The sequence below is a fragment of the Macaca mulatta genome, chromosome 20, assembly GCF_049350105.2.
Source record: "Macaca mulatta isolate MMU2019108-1 chromosome 20, T2T-MMU8v2.0, whole genome shotgun sequence".
Taxonomy (NCBI): domain Eukaryota; kingdom Metazoa; phylum Chordata; class Mammalia; order Primates; family Cercopithecidae; genus Macaca; species Macaca mulatta.
Genome location: NC_133425.1, coordinates 65,086,908 through 65,105,210, shown reverse-complemented (window position 1 = coordinate 65,105,210; position 18,303 = coordinate 65,086,908). Strand labels below are relative to the sequence as shown.

The following is an 18,303-nucleotide window of genomic DNA, read 5'->3' as shown; positions in this document are numbered from 1 at the left end:
AGCTACTTTTTGAATTTTTTGGTAGAGACGGGGTTTCGCCATGTTGGCCAGGCTGGTTTCGAACACCTGACCTCAGGTGATCCACCCGCATCGGCCTCCCAAAGTGCTGGGATTACAGACGTGAGCCACCATGCCTGGCCTATTTTTTTAAATTTTTTAAAGTTTAAATAAAATGTAACAAATAAAAATTTAACTTGGGGCATTTACATGTGTGAGTGTGTGAGAGTGTGTGTGTGTGTGTGTGTGTGTGTGTGTGTGTTTTAGAGAACTGGTCTGTAGTTTTTTATCAGGGTTGCAACACTATCTGTGTCCCAAAAGGTTAAGAACCACAGTTCGGGAAGGCATGCAATTAGGCTAGCAAATCATCTCCATCCTAAACATGACCTGCACTGAAACAATCACGAGAAAGGAAAAGTGCTTCATGCTCCAAAGAAAACAAAAGCCACTTCCAACAGGAATTGGCTGTCACATTCTCTGCACTTGGAAAAAAAAAATCAACAGAGCATCCGCCCAGCCTGCCCAAGGCCCATCCCTTAAGCCCAGGTCTCCAGGGAAGGCAGTGAGCTTTTGTTTTCCAGTCTGTGGGCAACTGGCTGGGCAAGGAGCCAGTGGGGAGAGATCTCGATGGAAGAAAATACAGCGATGTGCTGAGTCGAGTGGGCTGGAAGCACCTGAAGGTGGGCCCCGGCTAATGCCGGGACAGAGATGCCGCGAAGACCCATCGCGGGAGGAGCCCTGTGCTGGCTGCTGCCTTGTCTCCTGCTCTCTTGACTTTGCTCCAGCCAGGATGTTGGGCCTGCTTTTCTCTCTTGGTGCTCCAGGCACCTCAGTATTAATCATGGGCCTCAGTGTTTTTCTAAGTAGATTTTTGGACCCTTCATGGATGACAAGTCCATGTTTCTCCCTGGGGCCACCCGTGCTATCAGATCAGAGCACCTGCCTATAGTTAAGGTTGTGTCACATTTGGTTTTCGGCAAACACTCCCTTCGCCTGGCCCTTCTTGCCTTTGTAAGAGAAGGACCTAGGACATGGCAAAGGTCCCAATAAATGCTGGAAGGAGCCCTGAGAGCAAGCGGGAGGGACCGGAGCCAGCGTGCTGCGCCAGCACTCCGTGTAACCTCCAGGGAGGGCGCAGTCCACACATGTCCTGGCTTCCGAGAGGCAGGCCCTGGGTGTCAGCTCACAGCCATCCGCTCCAGCTCAGCCTCTCCGGGAGCCCCAGGGATTCTCACTCGGCCTGGAGTTGTTGTTTTTCTGTGTTTGCATATATGTCCTATCTTTACAGGAAACCAGGGGATTCCTGGTTTCCTTCCCCAAATCTGTTTCTCCACCAAGCTTTCTCATCTCAATAAACAGTGCCTTCATCACCCAGGGGCTCATCTTTCAGGTCCCAGCTGAAGCAGCACCTCCTCCTTGGAAAGATCCTCCCAGGCACCAGATCTGAAGCGACTCCATCACCCACCCACACACCAAGATACCCTGCTTCATGCCAGCCTGTTTATTGATCACATTCTGTAATTATTTCATTTTTCTGTCTGTCTCCTCACTTAAAATGTAGAGTTGGCTGGGCACAGGGGCTCACGCATGTAGTCCCAGCACTTTGGAGGATTGCTTGAGCCCAGGGGTTTGAGACCAGCCTAGCCAATATAGTGAGACCCTGTCTCTACAAAAAAGAAAATTTAAAAATTAGCCTGAAGTGGTGGCATGCGCCTGTAGTCCCAGCTACTCGGGAGGCTGGGGTGGGAGGATTGCTTGAGCCCAGGAGGTCAAGGTTGCAGTGAGCCGTGATCATGCCACTGCACTCCAGCCTAGGTGGCAGAGCAAGACTCTGCTCAAAAAATAAAAATAAAAAATAAAAAAGTAGAGTCCACAAGGATCGGAACAGCTGGATATACTGTGTTTGCTTCTTTCAATTCACTCTTCAGCCCTCTTCCCTCCTGCCTACAGCTCAGGAGGCTGACCAATAGGGACCGTGCCCCGGGCCTCTCTGCAGACTCCTGTGTCAGCCATGCACAGTTCCCATCCACGGAGGATCCCCAAGCTCCCAACTCCAAAGGCTTCTGGTTTGTGTCTCCTAAGGGGAGGTACAAGTAGGAGATGAGAGAGTGGAGGACAATGAGGCCAGGGCAGCTCCCTCCCTGCTGTGGTTCCTGCCCGTTCCCTCTGCTGCAGCCCTTACCAGGCTCTGGTAACCACTTTCTCCCCTTGCCTGTCTGGGCAGTAAGAGCTGCCATGTGTTACCATCCCTGAAATGCTTCCCCATGCCTTCAGCCAGAGTTTCCCTCTGCCCTGCACACATGGCTGCAAACGTTCCTTCATGAAACTCTCCTAATGACCCCTTTTGAATGTGCCATTTGTTACCTGCCAGGACGCTGGGGATGGTTCTGACCAATACTGGGGCCATGTCTGACTCGTACAGTGTTTCCCAGCAATGTGCTGGGGAATGTCTGGCATGTCTTAGGTACTTAATGCATGTATTTTGAATATGTAAATCAATGATAAAGATACTGTGCTTTTATTTACATTTTTATTAAGATAAAATTTATGGGTCGGGTGTGCTGGCTCACGCCTGTAATCCCAGCATTTTGGGAGGCCAAGGCAGGTGGATCACTTGAGGTCAGGAGTTTGAGACCAGCCTGGCCAACATGGGGAAACCCTGTCTCTACTAAAAATACAAAACTTGTCTTGGCGTGGTGATGTATGCCTGTAGTCCCAACCACTCAGGAGGCTGAGGTGGGAGCCCAGGAGGTAGAGGTTGCAGTGAGCTGAGATCACATCATTGCACTCCTGTCTGGATGACAGAGCAGGACTCCGTCTCAAAAAAAAAAAAAAAAAAAAAAAAGAATTTATGCACCACAAAATTCACCCTTTTAAAGTATACAATCCAGTGTTTTTCAGTGTATTCACGAACATATGAGATGAGACCATTACCACTGTCTAATTTCATCCCTTCAAAAAGGTACTCTGTGCCCTTTGGCAGTTACTCCCCACATCTCCCCTCCCCCTGCACCCGGAAACAACTTATCTACCTTCTGTCTCTGGGAACTTGCTTATTTTGGACTTTTTGTTCAAATGGAAGGTAGAGTATGTGGTCATTTGTGTCCAGCTTCCTTCACTTAAGCACAATATTCTTAAGGGTCACCCATGGTGTGGGATGTATCAATACTTGACTCCTTTTTATAGCTGAATAACACTCCAGCATATAGAGACAACACATTTTGTTTACCCATTCATCAGGTGATAGACGTTTGGGTCATTTCCGTGCCTTTGGGCTATTATGAGTAAGGTGCTATGAACATCGGCATACTTGTTTTTGTGTGAACATGTTTTCAGTACTCTTGGGTACATATCTAAGAGCGGAATTGCTGGGTCACATGGTAACTCTATGTTTAACTTTTTGAGGAAGGATACTGTGTTTTCCATGGGGCTACCCAGTACTTTCTTTATCCTGTGGTCCCAGTTATTGGCATCTGCATGGAAAAGAACCCAAACAGACAAGGATGTGAATCCAAGGAAGTCTCAAACACTGCAGGTCCACTCCAAGGTATACATCCAGGCGACATTCTTGCACATACAAACCAGACTATAAGTGCAGTAATGTTCATAGTAGCAGTGTTGGGGAAAAAAAAAAAGACAATGACCTATTGTCCTTTAACAGTAGACTGAACTGCGTGTCGTGGCATGGCGGCTCACACCCGTAATCCCAGCACTTCGGGAGGCCAAGGCAGATGGGTCACCTGAGGTCAGGAGTTTGAGAACAGCTTGGCCAACATGGCAAAACCCCGTCTCTACTAAAAATAAAAATAAATAAATAAATAATTTAAAAAAAATTAGCCGGGCATGGTGGTGCTCACTTGCTGTCCCAGCTACTTGGGAGGCTGAGGCAGGAGAACCGCTTGAACCCAGGTTGTGGAGGTTGCAGTGAGCTGAGATTGTACTACTGCACTCCAGCCTGGCCGACAGAGTAAGACTCCATCTCAAAAACAAAAAACAAAAAACAAAACAGTAGATTAGATAAATACATTGTGGACAATGCATCAAAAAAAAAAAAATGACAGTACACATAACAGCGTGGGTGAATCTCACAAACATAGCATTGAAAGAAACACATCATAAGAGAATACCTACATTATGATTTCATTTATACAAAGTTCCAGAACAAGCAAAACTAAATCGCGTGGTTTAAGATTGCATGTGTAGGTAGAAAAACTATTAAAAAAAACATTATAACCAAAAAACCAGGATATTGGTTGTCTCTGGCAGGGAGAAAGGAAGACATGTCAGAGAGGGGCACAAGAAAGTCTTCCAGGCTGTAGCCAGTGTTCTAGTTCTTGTCCTGGGTGACGGATACATGGGGGTTTATCCTGAATGACTCATAACTGTATATAGGTACTTACCTACTTATGCCCTATTCTGAAAGGCTTTTGTTTTTGTTTTTTTGAGACAGAGTCTCGCTCTGTCACCCAGACTGGAGTGTAGCGGTGCGATCTCGGCTCAAGTGATCCTCCTGCCTCAGCCAGGCTGGTCTCGAACTCCTGGATCAAGTGATCCTCCTGCCTCAGTGTCCCGAGTAGCTGGGACTACAGGCACACAACACCATGCCCAGTTTTTATATATATATATATATATATATATATATATATATATATATAGCGATGGGGTCTGGCTATGTTGCCCAGGCTGGCCTCGAACTCTGGGGCTCAAGTGATCCTCTTACCTCAGCCTCCCAACATACTGGGCTCACAGACATGAGTCACCACTCCCAGCAAGACCTCTAGTTCATGGAGGAAGAGATGTAATATATTTTGTTGTTTATGGAAGAATATATGGGCTTTGGGGACGAAAGTATCTGAAGAAAGACCTGGCTCTACTAGAGGAAATCCAACTAAAGAAAATTAGTGGAGCCTGAGGCAGGAGGATCACAGAAGACTGAGGCTACAGGGAGCCATGATCACGCCACTGCACTCCAGTCTGGGTGACAGAGTGAGACCCAGTCTCTATAAATACATACATACATACATAAAAACTAGAGGTCTAATAACCTAGACAGCATAAAGTTTATAGTTGATTTCTTCTAAGTCCAGTGATTTCTTTGGAGTTTTCCTCCCATAAATAAAATCTCTTTCTCTCAAAATGTTGCTGGACAAAGTTCTCCAAGGACCGATGCCAGTCCATTAATTTTTATTCTGGTTTTTCATATGAATTATGACTGGGTTCTAAAAATGATGAAGTTGTTCACTGGCAAGGCTTTGAGGCCCTTCCATCTAAACCAAAAGGGAAAACATTTTGGCTGAGATAAGCGTGGGTTGCGCCACACACTAGTGAAAGGAAAGCTTTACAATGAGCTTCTGGGAGTTTATGAAAGAAAGCAGAACCTACTGCTTCATTTGACTGCCTGGTAAAACGACCACAACATGCCATCCATATCCTTCCAGGCAAGATATAAACAGTTTGTTTGGAGGTCTGGTTACAATACGGTATTTTAAAAATAAACTTTTTAAATTGACGTAGAACTTACCAAAAAACACACAAATCCTAAGCACACAGCTCAGTGAATTTACCCTAAAGTAAACTCACTCCTATAACCACCACCCAGATCAAGAATTTACTGGCATTCCAGAAGCCCCTCTCAGTCACTGTCTCCACCCTCTCCCTAAAGGTAACCATTATAATTTTAATATTCTGACCTCCATATTTTTATATATCTGATGGCCCAGATAATTATCTCTGGAGGCCAGAGTTAATCAGAAGCTGGGAGGATTGCTTGCCCATGAGTCATTCCTCTTAGGAATAGTTTATCAGCGAGGATGCTTCCAGCTGCAAGTAATAGAAACCTCAACTCAAGTGGCTTAAACAACAAGAAAATTTATGATCTCCACATAAATGGAAGCCCTGCTGCAGGGTTAATTGAGTGAGCAGCTTGAGTCAACAGAGACCCATGTTCTTTCCACCTCCTGCCTTGGCCATCCTTGCTGTTTGCTTCCTGCTCTGGCTGGTGGTAGAACAGCCATCGATGCTCTTTCTTGTGGCTCTGTCTTTGGAGATGAAACTTCTCCCAGAGGTCCCTCTGCAGACAGCCCCTCACAGTCCATTGGTGAGAACAGGGTCACATGTACAACCAGTCAGACCAGGGGCTGGGATTATCCCAATGTCCTAGACTTTATCCCAATGTCCTAGACCTATCATTGGGGTAGGATGGACATGGAGAAGTCCATTCCGAAGCTCCCCAGTGAAAGTCATGTAATTAAATGGAAAGTGTCTGCTTTTCTTTATAAACATGCTTTACATTACTAAATGGTAACAAGAGTTATAAACAGGGGAGGTATGTGGCTAAACATACTGTTGGAGATTCAGGGTTAGAGGGAAGAAAGTAACTCTTTGATGAAAGAATAAATTGACCGTGGCAAAATAAACACAGCAGCTCTTGCTCTTGCTCCTCTGAACGTCAACGATCCTTCCTGTCTCAATTGCCTCTTTGGGTACTGAGTTATAAACATATGTTTTTTAAATTATTGGGATAGTGTCTGTTACCAGTTATGTTAAGCATGGGACATCATGTTTCAGTCCAATTTAGGACAAGTCTCCCCTCTTTGCAAATCACATGATGACATGCAGTGCACACGGGGCATGTCCCCTAAATGCTGCAAGGTGTGCAAGTCAAAGACTCCAGGTCCCTTCAGTCACCTCAATAATATTCAATAGCCATTCAGTTGCCCTAGATGTTTGAATATCCTTTCACATTAAAAGCCCAATTTTTCAATTAAAAATTGCCACCATTAAAAGCATGGTTGTGGCCAGGCACGGTGGCTCACATCTATAATCCCAGCACGTTGGGAGGCTGACACAGGTGGATTAGCTGAGGCCAGGAGTTCAAGACCAGTCTGGCCAACATGGCCAAACCCCATCTCTACTAAAAATACAAAAATTAGCTGGGCGTAGTGGCGTGCACCTGTAGTCCCAGCTACACGGGAGGTTGAGATGGGAAAATCGCTTGAACCTGGGAGGCAGAGGTTGCAGTGAGCCGAGATCATACCATCGCACTCCAGCCTGGGCAACAAGAGCAAAACTTTATCTCAAAAAAAGAAAAAGAAAAAAAGTCACGGTGGCTTATGCTTATAATCTCAGCATTTTTTGGAGGCCAAGGCAGGATTGTTTGAGCCCAGAAATTCGAGACCATTCTAGGCAACATAGCAAGACACTGTCTGTACAAAAAAAATTTGTTTTAATTAGCAGCTGTGATGGTGCACATCAGTAGTCCCAGCTACTCAGGAGACTGAGCCAGGAGGAGTGCTTGAGCCCCAGAGTCTGCAGCTGAAGTTAGCTATGAATGTGCCACTGTACTCTAGCTTGGGTGAGAGTGAGATCCTATCTCTTAATAAATTAAAATTAAAATATAAAAGTGTCTCTTTTTCTAAAGAATATTACAAATATGAATCATATATGTGGATACATGTATTAATATTTATATTCTCAAGGTGGCTGAGAATGTAACACACTTCCATCTCTTTTTTTTTTTTTTTTTCTTTTTTTTTTTTGAGACAAAGTCTTACTCTGTCTCCCAGGCTGGAGTGCAGTAGTACGTTCTTGGCTCACAACAACCTCTGCCTCCTAGGTTCAAGCAATTCTCCTGCCTCAGTCTCCCGAGTAGCTGGGATTACAGGCGTCCACCACCACACCTGTCTAATTTTTATATTTTTAGTAGAGACGGGGTTTCACAACGTTGGCCAGGTTGGTCTTGAACTTCTGACCTCAGGTGATCCATCTGCCTCGGCTCCCAAAGTGCTGGGATTACAGGCCTGAGCCACCATGCCTGGCCAAGAGGTCTTTAAATAATCATTCGCAGAGGATGAATACACAAAGTGATATTCTTAGTACCAGCAAGAAAGGATGAATACCAGGGCAATTCCAATTCAAGAGTAAAAAAGTTCAGCATATCCTTCAGAAAAATATTGACCACAAAACTAACATTTCTGAGGAAGGTTTTTTTTTTTAATGTTTCTAAGATTTTAATTGCACTATATTTATAAGACATTGTATCAGTGCAAGTATTATAAACATTATAGCTAATAGGCACAGTTCTGAGAAGTTACATCAATGATACTTGATCTTGACGGGCCTAACCCTACCCAAGTTTTAGAATATGTATTCCTTTTTACAAAGTAAAAATACAATATTGCACAATCATCAAATATTTTGGTTGTTTTTATGATATCCAACAGCCTTTCAGTATTCCTGGGATGTTTAAATTTTCATTCTTGTTAGAATTCCAAATCCTTTTCAAGAATAACATAGGAGTCATATACATTTTGCTGTTCTTTCTTAGGTCAACCAGAAATGTATCTTTTATTTGTAACTCAATACTATTTCGCTTTGCTTTTCAGTGTAGGTTAGGCCTTCTTGAAAGAAGTTGAGTATTTCATGATGTCAATATCCAGTGTAGCCAAGGATCCTCCAATGAGGGCCTTCAATGTCACAAAGAAGCCTCTGTTAATTTGTTCTATGAAGGTCAGATGAAGGTTGTAGAGATTTTAAGAGGAATGCTCTTTTCTACCATGCCAGCAGAGTGCACATTTTTCACTTCTGTTTTGCTAAAACTACCCCCACGCAAGCAATCCAATGGATTCTGAGCATCTTCTACGTGTAGGGTGTTGCACTGTGATATGGTTTGGCTCTGTGTCCCCACCCAAATCCCATCTTGAATTGTATTCCCATAATTCCCACGTGTTGAGGGAGGAACACAGTGGGAGATAACCGAATCATGGGGGCGGTTCCCTCCATACTGTTCTCGTGGTATTGAATAAGTTTCAAGAGATCTGATGGTTTTATCAGGGTTTTTGCTTTTGTGTCTTTCTCATTCTCTCTTTGCCTGCTGCCATCCATGTAAGACGGGACTTGCTCCTCCTTGCCTTTGCCATGATTGTGAGGCTTCCCCAGCCACGTGGAACTATAAGTCCAATTAAACTTCTTTCTTTTGTAAATTGCCCAGTCTCAGGTATGTCTTTATCAGCAATGTGAAAACAGATTAATACACACTGGTATAGTGAAGGAACACAGAGTAAGAATACTGCCCAATCTCTGCCCGCAAGGAGACTCCGGTCTATCTGGGAAGACTAACACAAAAACTATTCAGATGCCAAAAAATGACATGGCACAAGTGTGACAGGGACTCCGGGATGGAGAATTCAGTTGGAGTGAATGAGAGTGATTTGAGGTTTCATGGAGAAACTGCGACTTAGGCTGGTCTTTGAAGCCTGGATATGACTTAGCTAGGCCGACATGGTAAATATGCTGTCTACAGCCACTCTCTTCATGCCAATGTGGTTCCACTTCCTACTGAGCTCAGACCCAACACAGTACTCTAGGCAACCCAAGCCCATCCACTGGAGCCAGACTCATGACAAAATTCATTTGCCAACAGAAATGGGTGGGAGCGGATATTGGATATTGGCTCATGGAAAACAACACTCAAAAGTACAAGGGATAGGAAAGAACAAGGTGGGAGCAGAAGACGGTGGATGCAGCCAGCTGAAAGTAGGTTCTCTACATAACAAAAGCTGATAGGTAGTATTGGGTCAATTCATAGAAGCTATTGAAAAACAGGTAGTTCTCAAACAATGTTTAATAAATAGCTTGGAGGCCAGGCACATTGGCTCATGCCTGTAATCCCAGCACTTTGGGAGGCCAAGGCGGGTGGATCACCTGAGGTCAGGAGTTCGAGACCAGCCTGGCCAACATGGTGAAACCCTGTCTCCACTAAAAATACAAAAAACTAGCCAGGTGTGGTGGCACGTGCCTGTGGTCCCAGCTACTTGGGAGGCTGAGGCAGATGTTGCTTGCGGTGAGCCGAGATTGTGCCACTGCACTCCAGCCTGGGCAACAGAGCAAGACTACGTCTCAAAAAAAAATTTAAAAAGAGTGAGAATTCATAACTCTTATGAGCAAATGATTTCTTAAGTAAATAGACTGGATTCATTTTAAAAGAATTATGTGACCAAAATGATTTCTACTTTCCAGGTACCTAAGAAAAGGTACACCAGCATTGGATCCGACATGCAAAGTATCCAATTCCACAGTGAAACAGGCATTCTTAGATCTTGCTGGTGGGATGGTAAATTGTGCCACTCTTAGAAAGTAGTTAGAAAGTGATCCACAGACTTAACAATATACATATCTTTAGACTGAATAACCTCAGAGCAATAAATTGATCCAAAAAAAAAAAAAAAAAAAGCCAAGAAAAGGCTTTCAGACAAGGATTTCTTTACAATGCTGCTTATAATTTCTAGAAGTCTTATTCTCTGAATGTTCTTTTCTTTTTCTTTTTTTTTTTTTTTTTTGAGACGGAATCTTGCTGTCACACTACACTTTGTTGGAGTGCAGTGGCACGATTTCGGCTCACTGCAACCTCTGCCTCCTGGATTCAAGTGATTCTCCTGCCTCAGCCTCTCGAGTAGCTGGGATTAAAAGCAGCTGCCACCACGCCTGGCTAATTTTTGTATTTTTAGTAGAGATGGGGTTTCACCATGTTTGCCAGGCTGGTCTCAAACTCCTGACCTCAAGTGATCCGCTTGCCTCAGCCTCCCAAAGTGCTGGGATTACAGGCATGAACCAGCTGAATGTTCCTTTTCTAAAATAGCATCCTATTGTATTCATGGAGACAATGTCATCTCTCATCTTTTTGATGTTATCAGTTTGTTGTTCTGTTTCCCCCTTTAGTTTTCTTCTGCATTGTTTTCTTTCTTTCTATTTTTTTTTTCTTTTTCCTATTTTGTTTTGGTCTCTATCTTTCATGGGAAGGCTTTCCAAAAATAGTCGATGGCCTTTGGCTATCCACGTTTAGGCAAGTTACTAAACACCTTTTGGGGCCAGGCGCGGTGGCTCACACCTGTAATCCCAGCACTTTGGGAGGCCGAGGTGAGCGGATCACAACGTCAAGAGATTGAGACCAGCCCGGTCAACATGGTGCAAGCCTGTCTCTACTAAAAATACAAAAATTATACGGGTGTGATGGCACATGCCTGTAATCTCAGCTACTTGGAAGGCTGAGGCAGGAGAATCACTTGAAACTGGGAGGCAGAGGTTGCAGTAAGCCGAGATCGCACCACTGCACTCCAGCCTGGGCAACAGAGCAAGACTCCATCTCAAAAAAAAAAAAAAAAAAAAGCTACATATCAATCCACTATAAAATTCTGTGAAACCTGAGCATGGCGTGGTGTGGTGGTATGTGCCTGTAGTCCCAACTACTCAGGAGACTGAGGAGGGAGGATCACTTCGAGGCCAGAAGTTTGAGGCTGCAGTGTGCAGTGATTGATTGTACCTGTGAAGAGTCACTGCACTCTTGCCTGGGCAACCTAGTGAGATGCTGTCTCTAAAAATAAATATGTAAATAAAAAGAAATAAAACAATCTATGAAACCAATCTCCTATCCAGAAAGATTCTAAATAATGTATGCAGACACTCTGCTCTCAGGGAGATGGAGCATAACTCCCCACTCCTTAGGTGTGGGCTGTGCAGCGACTTCCTGCCACAGTGTGGAACAATATGGAAAGTCCCTCCTGAAGAGTGACTAGAGGGTAGAGAAACCTGATAAACAGTCCCGCAGCCGGGTGATCAAGGTCAACATCAACCATCACAGATCATGTTGACAGTGTGTCCTCTGGAGATGATATAATGAAAATGGCAATTTATCCCTGTGGTCCTCCTCTCCCCATTTCATAACCTCTGTCTAATCATGAGGAAAACATCTGACAAATTTTAACAGAGGGCATCCTACAATGTACCTGACCAGTACTCCTTAAAACTGTCAAGGTCAGCCGGGCACGGTGGCTCACGCCTGTAATCCCAGCACTTTGGGAGGCCAAGGCGGGTGGATCACAAGGTCAGGAGTTCAAGACCAGCCTGGCCAGCATGGTAAAACCCTGTCTCTACTAAAAATACAAAACATCACCCGGGCGTGGTGGCAGGCACATGTATTCCTAGCTACTCGGGAGGCTGAGGCAGAATTGCTTGAACCCAGAGGGGGAGGTTGCAGTGTGCCAAGATTGAGCTGAGACTCCATCTCAAAAAAAGAAAAAAGACATCAGGCAAAAACTAAGGAACTAGCATAAGAACTTCAATAATAACGTACCAATATTGGTTCATTAATTGCAACAACTGTCGCATATAAACATGTGATGTTAATAATAGGGGAAACTGGTTATGGGAACTCTACTTTTTTTTTTTTGAGACGGAGTCCCACTGTCGCCTAGGCTGGAGTGCAGTGGCACCATCTCAGCTCACTGCAACCTCCACCTCCCAGATTCAAGCAATTCTCTTGCCTCAGCCTCCCGAGTAGCTGGGATTACAGATGCGTGCCACAACACCCGGCTAATTTTTTTGTGTATTTTTAGTAGAGATGGGGTTTTCCCATGTTGGCCAGGCGGGTCTCAAACTCCTGACCTCAGGTGATGCGCCTGCCTTGGCCTCCCAAAGTGCTGGGATTACAGGCATGAGCCACCGCGCCTGGACTATACTACCTTCATTACAGCATGGCTATAGTTGTAGCCATGCAGGCACAGCACGGTAAGCCATACTGAATCCACTTTGCCCTCCCTATGGCCCAGCCCAATGCAGGGCACCCTGAGAAATGCAGAAGTGCCTTCCTTCAGAGGGCATTTAGTTAATTAATGAAGACATTTAAATATACACAAAGTATGCAATTATAGCATCTCCCTTGGGAAACTGCTTTCCCTTTGATCCCCTTCCCATTCAAGGCTGGGGGATGGGTTTCCATTCCCTTGATGGGACCAAAAGTAGACACTCATATTACCCAGTCAACCACATTTTCACTTCTAATTATTAATTTCCTTTAGAAGTTTGGACAGGAAACTAAAGTAACCACTTTGGTTCCTATGGGTTTCTGGTTCCTGTTCCTAGATCCTCAGGAGGGCCAGCTGATTTCTACCCTTGTGTTCCATCAGATACTCATTTGTTACTGATTCACAGCAAGTCATTTCTCTGTTACCTATGTGAGCTTAAGTGGGTTTCTGTATCTTACTCTATGACAATAATAATCTGTAGGTGTTTTAAAGTGAAGAATGTTTCTTCTTTCCAGAGATACTGAGACTTGGCATGGAATAAAAAATGAATTTCTGGGCACAGTAGCTCACACCTGTTATCCCAACGCTTTGGGAGGCCAAGGCCAGCTTAGGCAACACAGCAAGACTCTGTCTCTAAAACAAATTTAAATTAGCTGGCCACAGTGGCAGGCACTTGCAGTCCCAGCAACTCGGGAGACTGAGGTAAGAGGATTGCTTGACCCTGGGAGGTGGAGGCTACAGTGAGCCATGATGATACTCCAGCACTCCAGCCTGGGTGACATTGTGAGACCCTTATCTCAAAAAATTAACAACCAAAAAAGTGACTTTCTGTCTTATGGGAACTTAGGTATACTTGGAAAGGAAGAACTTTTTTTTTTCCCTGAGATGGAGTTTCACTCTTGTCCCCCAGGCTGGAGTGCAGTGGCACGATCTCAGTTCACTGCAATCCCCATCTCCCAGGTTCAAGAGAGTCTCCTGCCTCAGCCTCCCGAGTAGCTGGGATTACAGGCATGCACTACCACGTCCAGATAACTTTTGTATTTTTAATAGAAACAGGGTTTCACCATGTTGGCCAGGCTGGTCTCAAAACTCCTGACCTCAAGTGATCCACCCGCCTCGGCCTCCCAAAGTGCTGGGATTACAGGCGTGAGCCACCGCATCCGGCCAGAAAGGAAGAACTCTTACAAGGACATTACCCAGGCAAGTGTTTTACGGTCAGATAAGTTGCAGAGACCATAGTTGTCAAGATATGTGGGTTTCAGAAGCCCAATTTTAAGTAACTGAAAAGGCAAATTTGATTCACACGAAAGGCCCAGAGCTAGAATGTAGCTTTAAACAAAGGTGAATAGAGATGTTCAAACAGAACTGCATTCCTTCTGGATGGTCCAGTTTATAAACAAATTATTTCTTCCCATTGTTTTTAGGACAGAGCGTCAAGTACATTTTTGTACCACAACACAAAAATGAAGATGTAGCCAGTGCAGTGGCGCATGCCTGTAGCCCCAGCTACTGGGGAGGCTGAGGTGGGAGGATGGCTTGAGCCCAGGAGTTCTAGTCCAGACTGGGCAACATAACAAGACCCCAGCTCCAAAACAAAAGAAAAAGAAAAGAGGAGCATAGCTGAGGTGTTGTCCTTTATAAAATAAAACACGAGGCAAAGCAAGAGGGCAAGATGAGGTAGGATGAGAGGTAGGAAAAAAAAAGTTACAAAAGAGAAAAAGGGGGTCAGACTGGGAGTCTCGGAAGCTCATTTTCCTGTGCTGTTCATGACTTAGCCTCTCCTGATTCTATCTCTATTTGTCTCTGATTAGATTTCTTAGGTTATTAAAATCAGAGTGAGTAGGTCTGTCAGAAGATTCTTATTATGAACATCATTGTATTGTCTGGGAAGACAATCCCACCTCAATTTCTGAAAAACAGGGAAGGAAGAAAAAAAAAAAAGGAAAATGGGGCCAGGCACAGTGGCTCATGCCTGTAATCCCACACTTTGGGAGGCTGAGGCAGGAGGACTGGCTTGAGGCCATGAGTTTGAGACCAGACTCGGCAACATAGTGAGACTGTACTACTACCAAAAAAACAAAATTTTTTTTACGTTGCTGGGCATGGTGGCACACACCTGTAGTCCCAGCTAGTTGGGAGGCTGAGACTTGAGCGGAGGTGTTTGAGGCTACAGTGAGCTATGATCATGCCACTGCTCTCCAACCTGGACGACAGAGCAAAACCTTCTTTAAAAAAAAAAACAAAAACTATGTATTTACATACATGGTTCCATGTTAAATTTTATCCAGGATCCTAGACTGATGAAATGCAAGGACTTCTCATATGTGCTTCTTAAGGATTTCATCAGTCGTCCTCAATTCTCAATCCTTTGCCTCTTATGAAAAGTTGTTTTCAGCAACATAGTTCAGATCTAAATTCTCATTAACTGGCTTCAAGAAACTAAGCCATTTGCATGGGATTCAAGGGTCATTTCAAACTAGTCTCTACTGAGGCAGGTTTAAACCCTGGCTCTCAGGCCAGGGGAGGTGGCTCACGCCTGTAATCTCAGCACTTTGGGAGGCCAAGGCGGGTGGATCACTTCAGACCAGGAGTTCAAGACCAGCCTGGCCAGCATGGTGATACCTCGTCTCTACAAAAAAATACAAAAATTAGAAGTGCCAGCTACTTGGGAGGGTGAGTGAGGCGATTGCTTGAGCCCAGGAGGTGGAGGTTGCAGTGAACCCAGATCATACCACTGTGCTCCAGCCTGGGGGATAGAGACTCTGCCTCAAAACAAAACAGAAAAACCCTGGCTCTCCTCTTAGCTCTGTGGTCAAGTCAGGTGGCTCTCTGAGTTGCCATAAAAGTGTCCTTACAAGGTAGACAGGGACAGATCAGCAAGGTTTGTAAACCACATTGCATGGCACATAGTAGGTGTCAGAGAAATGACAGCATTACAAGTGCATTCTCATGTTTCACCTGGAAAGCCACTCTAGTCTCTCACTGCTTCATCAAATAATTTTGTTTTTAAAATGCTGGCATATATGTGATTAGGCTGACTGGGCTTTGCACATACATAGCAATCTAGTTCACTAATTAACGTTACATTTATGCTATCAATTACCAGCAGCTTAACAGATTGTGTGGATATTTCTTCCCTTAGATTTACATAATTGGAATCAGTCTTCTACCTCAGGCTTTCATGAATCGACCAGGATTTGTAAAGCACCTACCAACTATTCAGCATCAGCGAGAGTGCTATGATAATAAATTCTTATTAGTATCGAAGATTAAACATTAAATTCAAACTTTGGTAACAAGAATGGGGGCATCCTTTCCTGTTAGTAATCCTCAGTTCCTGTGATAGTGAAATAGCCAAGCCCTAATGAACAATCTCTCAACAGAAATCTGATACGTTAGTAATGGTAGATGGCTATCAGTATGTTTTAAAGGTAATTATAAAAATGGCTTATTTCCCTTGTTTTATTAACACAGTCACTAAACTTCAATCTCAGTGTTTAATTTCCCCCAACAGTTTAGCTATTTCCAAGAAAAACAATCATTTGAAGACTGGCATTGCAGATAACAAAACAGTATTACCTGGTACTGGCTTCTCTTTCAGTAGGTAGTTTCAGTGGAAACAGAACCTCAAACCTGGCTACCCTGTTCCCACCTCACACCCATTAAAACACAGCCTTACTTTTTGCATTTCACGATTATCAAATGAACGATTCACTTCACGAAAAGAACAGTGAGCAAAATCCTGGAGAACCACGGAACTCCCCACCACATTGTGCTAAACACATCGTTAGCACAGACACGGGAGACTGTCATGCTTCTCAAATCCTTCTCTTCCAGAACACCTGAGGATTACAAAACCAACACTTCCACTTAAAAAAAATTTTTTTAATTAAAAAAAAATAAGTGTAGTCAGGGCAAGAAAAGGAAAACAGTGTCTTTATTGCGTGTAGTTCTAACAAACATTCACTGTGTGCGCATTCCAGCAGAGAGAGACAAAGATCTTCGTTCAAAATATTCTGAAATAAAATAGGTAAACTAACGCCATTAGTGAATATACAAAAGGAATGTTAATGTTACTTGTTCACAGTCAAAGGTGAAGTTAAAAAAAAAGGGAAGTTAAATAACTGAAGTAATGGTTTGCCCAAATAGCAAACGTAGGATACAAGCGTGGGCAAAGAGCAGCTACTGAAGCTCACGAGGAGGATGCTGGATATAGGGTAGGTAACTTGACAAATGCCTCTGCTTCTTTGGAACCTTCTTCCTAGATCACCCCCACAAATTCCAAACCTGGCTCTTTCAGAGCACAACAGCCAAATGTAACTAAACTCCTCATTACTTCTGTGATATTTGGCAACAGAATGAGATAGTTAAAAAAAGAAAAATCAATTTCTTGTTGAGACAAGACATGTCTGAATCCATTTCTCCTGGGGTAGGAGGAGGTAATGAACATCAACGTTCTGCATCTCAATCTCCTAAAATGGAATTTAACCAGATAGATATTGCTTGAGATTTTAAAGCAGGAGATACCATAAGTAATGATACTTAAGGCCTGTAAAGCATTTTTCATTGTCCCACATTGCAGCTAAATGAGTATAAACTCGACAGTGTTCTGATTTCACAACATATGCATTTATGACAACTGCTAAAAGAACTTTACAGGCTCAAAAGATAAGTTCCAAGGGATTTTTGTTTTTGCTTAAGCAGTCTTGAGATCTAAACACAAGATAAACTTTGACCCCACCACTCTGTTATCTTTACAAATGCGGAAGTCATTTGGAAACCAAAACCAATTGCTGAGTAGGGGCTGGGGAATTTTGGTGTCATTTCAAACTAGTCTCTACTGAGGCAGGTTTAAACCCTGACTCTCAGACCAGGGGCAGTGGTACCAACACCCTCTATTTTGGTGGCATGAAACTTCTCTTACCTCCTCCTTCGTGTCCAGCAGCCATGATGTGTACAGTCCAGTTTGCAGCAGCAGCAGCAGTTAGTCCTCCTCAGGAATAAACAACCAAACACCCCGGAGACCAGCTCCAGGTGGCACTGTCAGCCAATGGGGACTGGCTCCACTTGCTCTCCAGAGGACTTTCACCACCTACCCATGTCAAGACTGTTTCGTGAATTCAAGTTTACTTCCTTAAAAAAAAAAGTCCTTTTGGATGGATTTGGCTAGTGTGCTATATTACTTTATTGTTTAGAAAAACCTCCGCAAACTCTCACACAAGATTTACCTTTCACCTGGCTGTTTTTGTAGGCAACAGAATAATAGTAAATGGACCCCCAACTGGTTTTCCTAATACAAAGTGACATCACATCAGCAGTAGCTCAGAAGCAGCCCTGGGTACTGCAGGGATTTCATGGGTGGAAGAGACAAAGTCTAATTATCTTTTCCTCTGGCTCTCAGTAAAAAACAAGTCCAGATGTAAACAGGAAAAGAAAACCCATGTGAAGTAGAAAAACATACCTTTTGCACTGGCATTTACCTTAAAAATAACAAAAACACCAATTTTACTTAAGATGGTAGTTCTCTAACATTGCTTATAAGCCAGATGTTTTTCATTCAATTTTGGACATTGCCAACACACTTTTACAACTGATTCAGTTATCTTCAGGCTTGGCTTTAGATTGAATGTTCCATTTCAAGCTCCTCAATACTCCACTGTTCTTTACTTTTACCCCAATGTACTCCAATAATCACGTAATTTATTTATTACAGGCAATCATATACCAA

The 18,303-nt window shown here is 43.7% G+C and overlaps 1 protein-coding gene across 2 annotated transcripts in view; it reads right to left on the bottom strand.

Annotated features, from left to right (window-relative positions):
* Positions 1 to 18,303, bottom strand: part of CYB5B (cytochrome b5 type B) — a 112,961-nt gene that overhangs the window by 53,502 nt on the left and 41,156 nt on the right. The gene's annotated exons all lie outside the window — the stretch shown is intronic.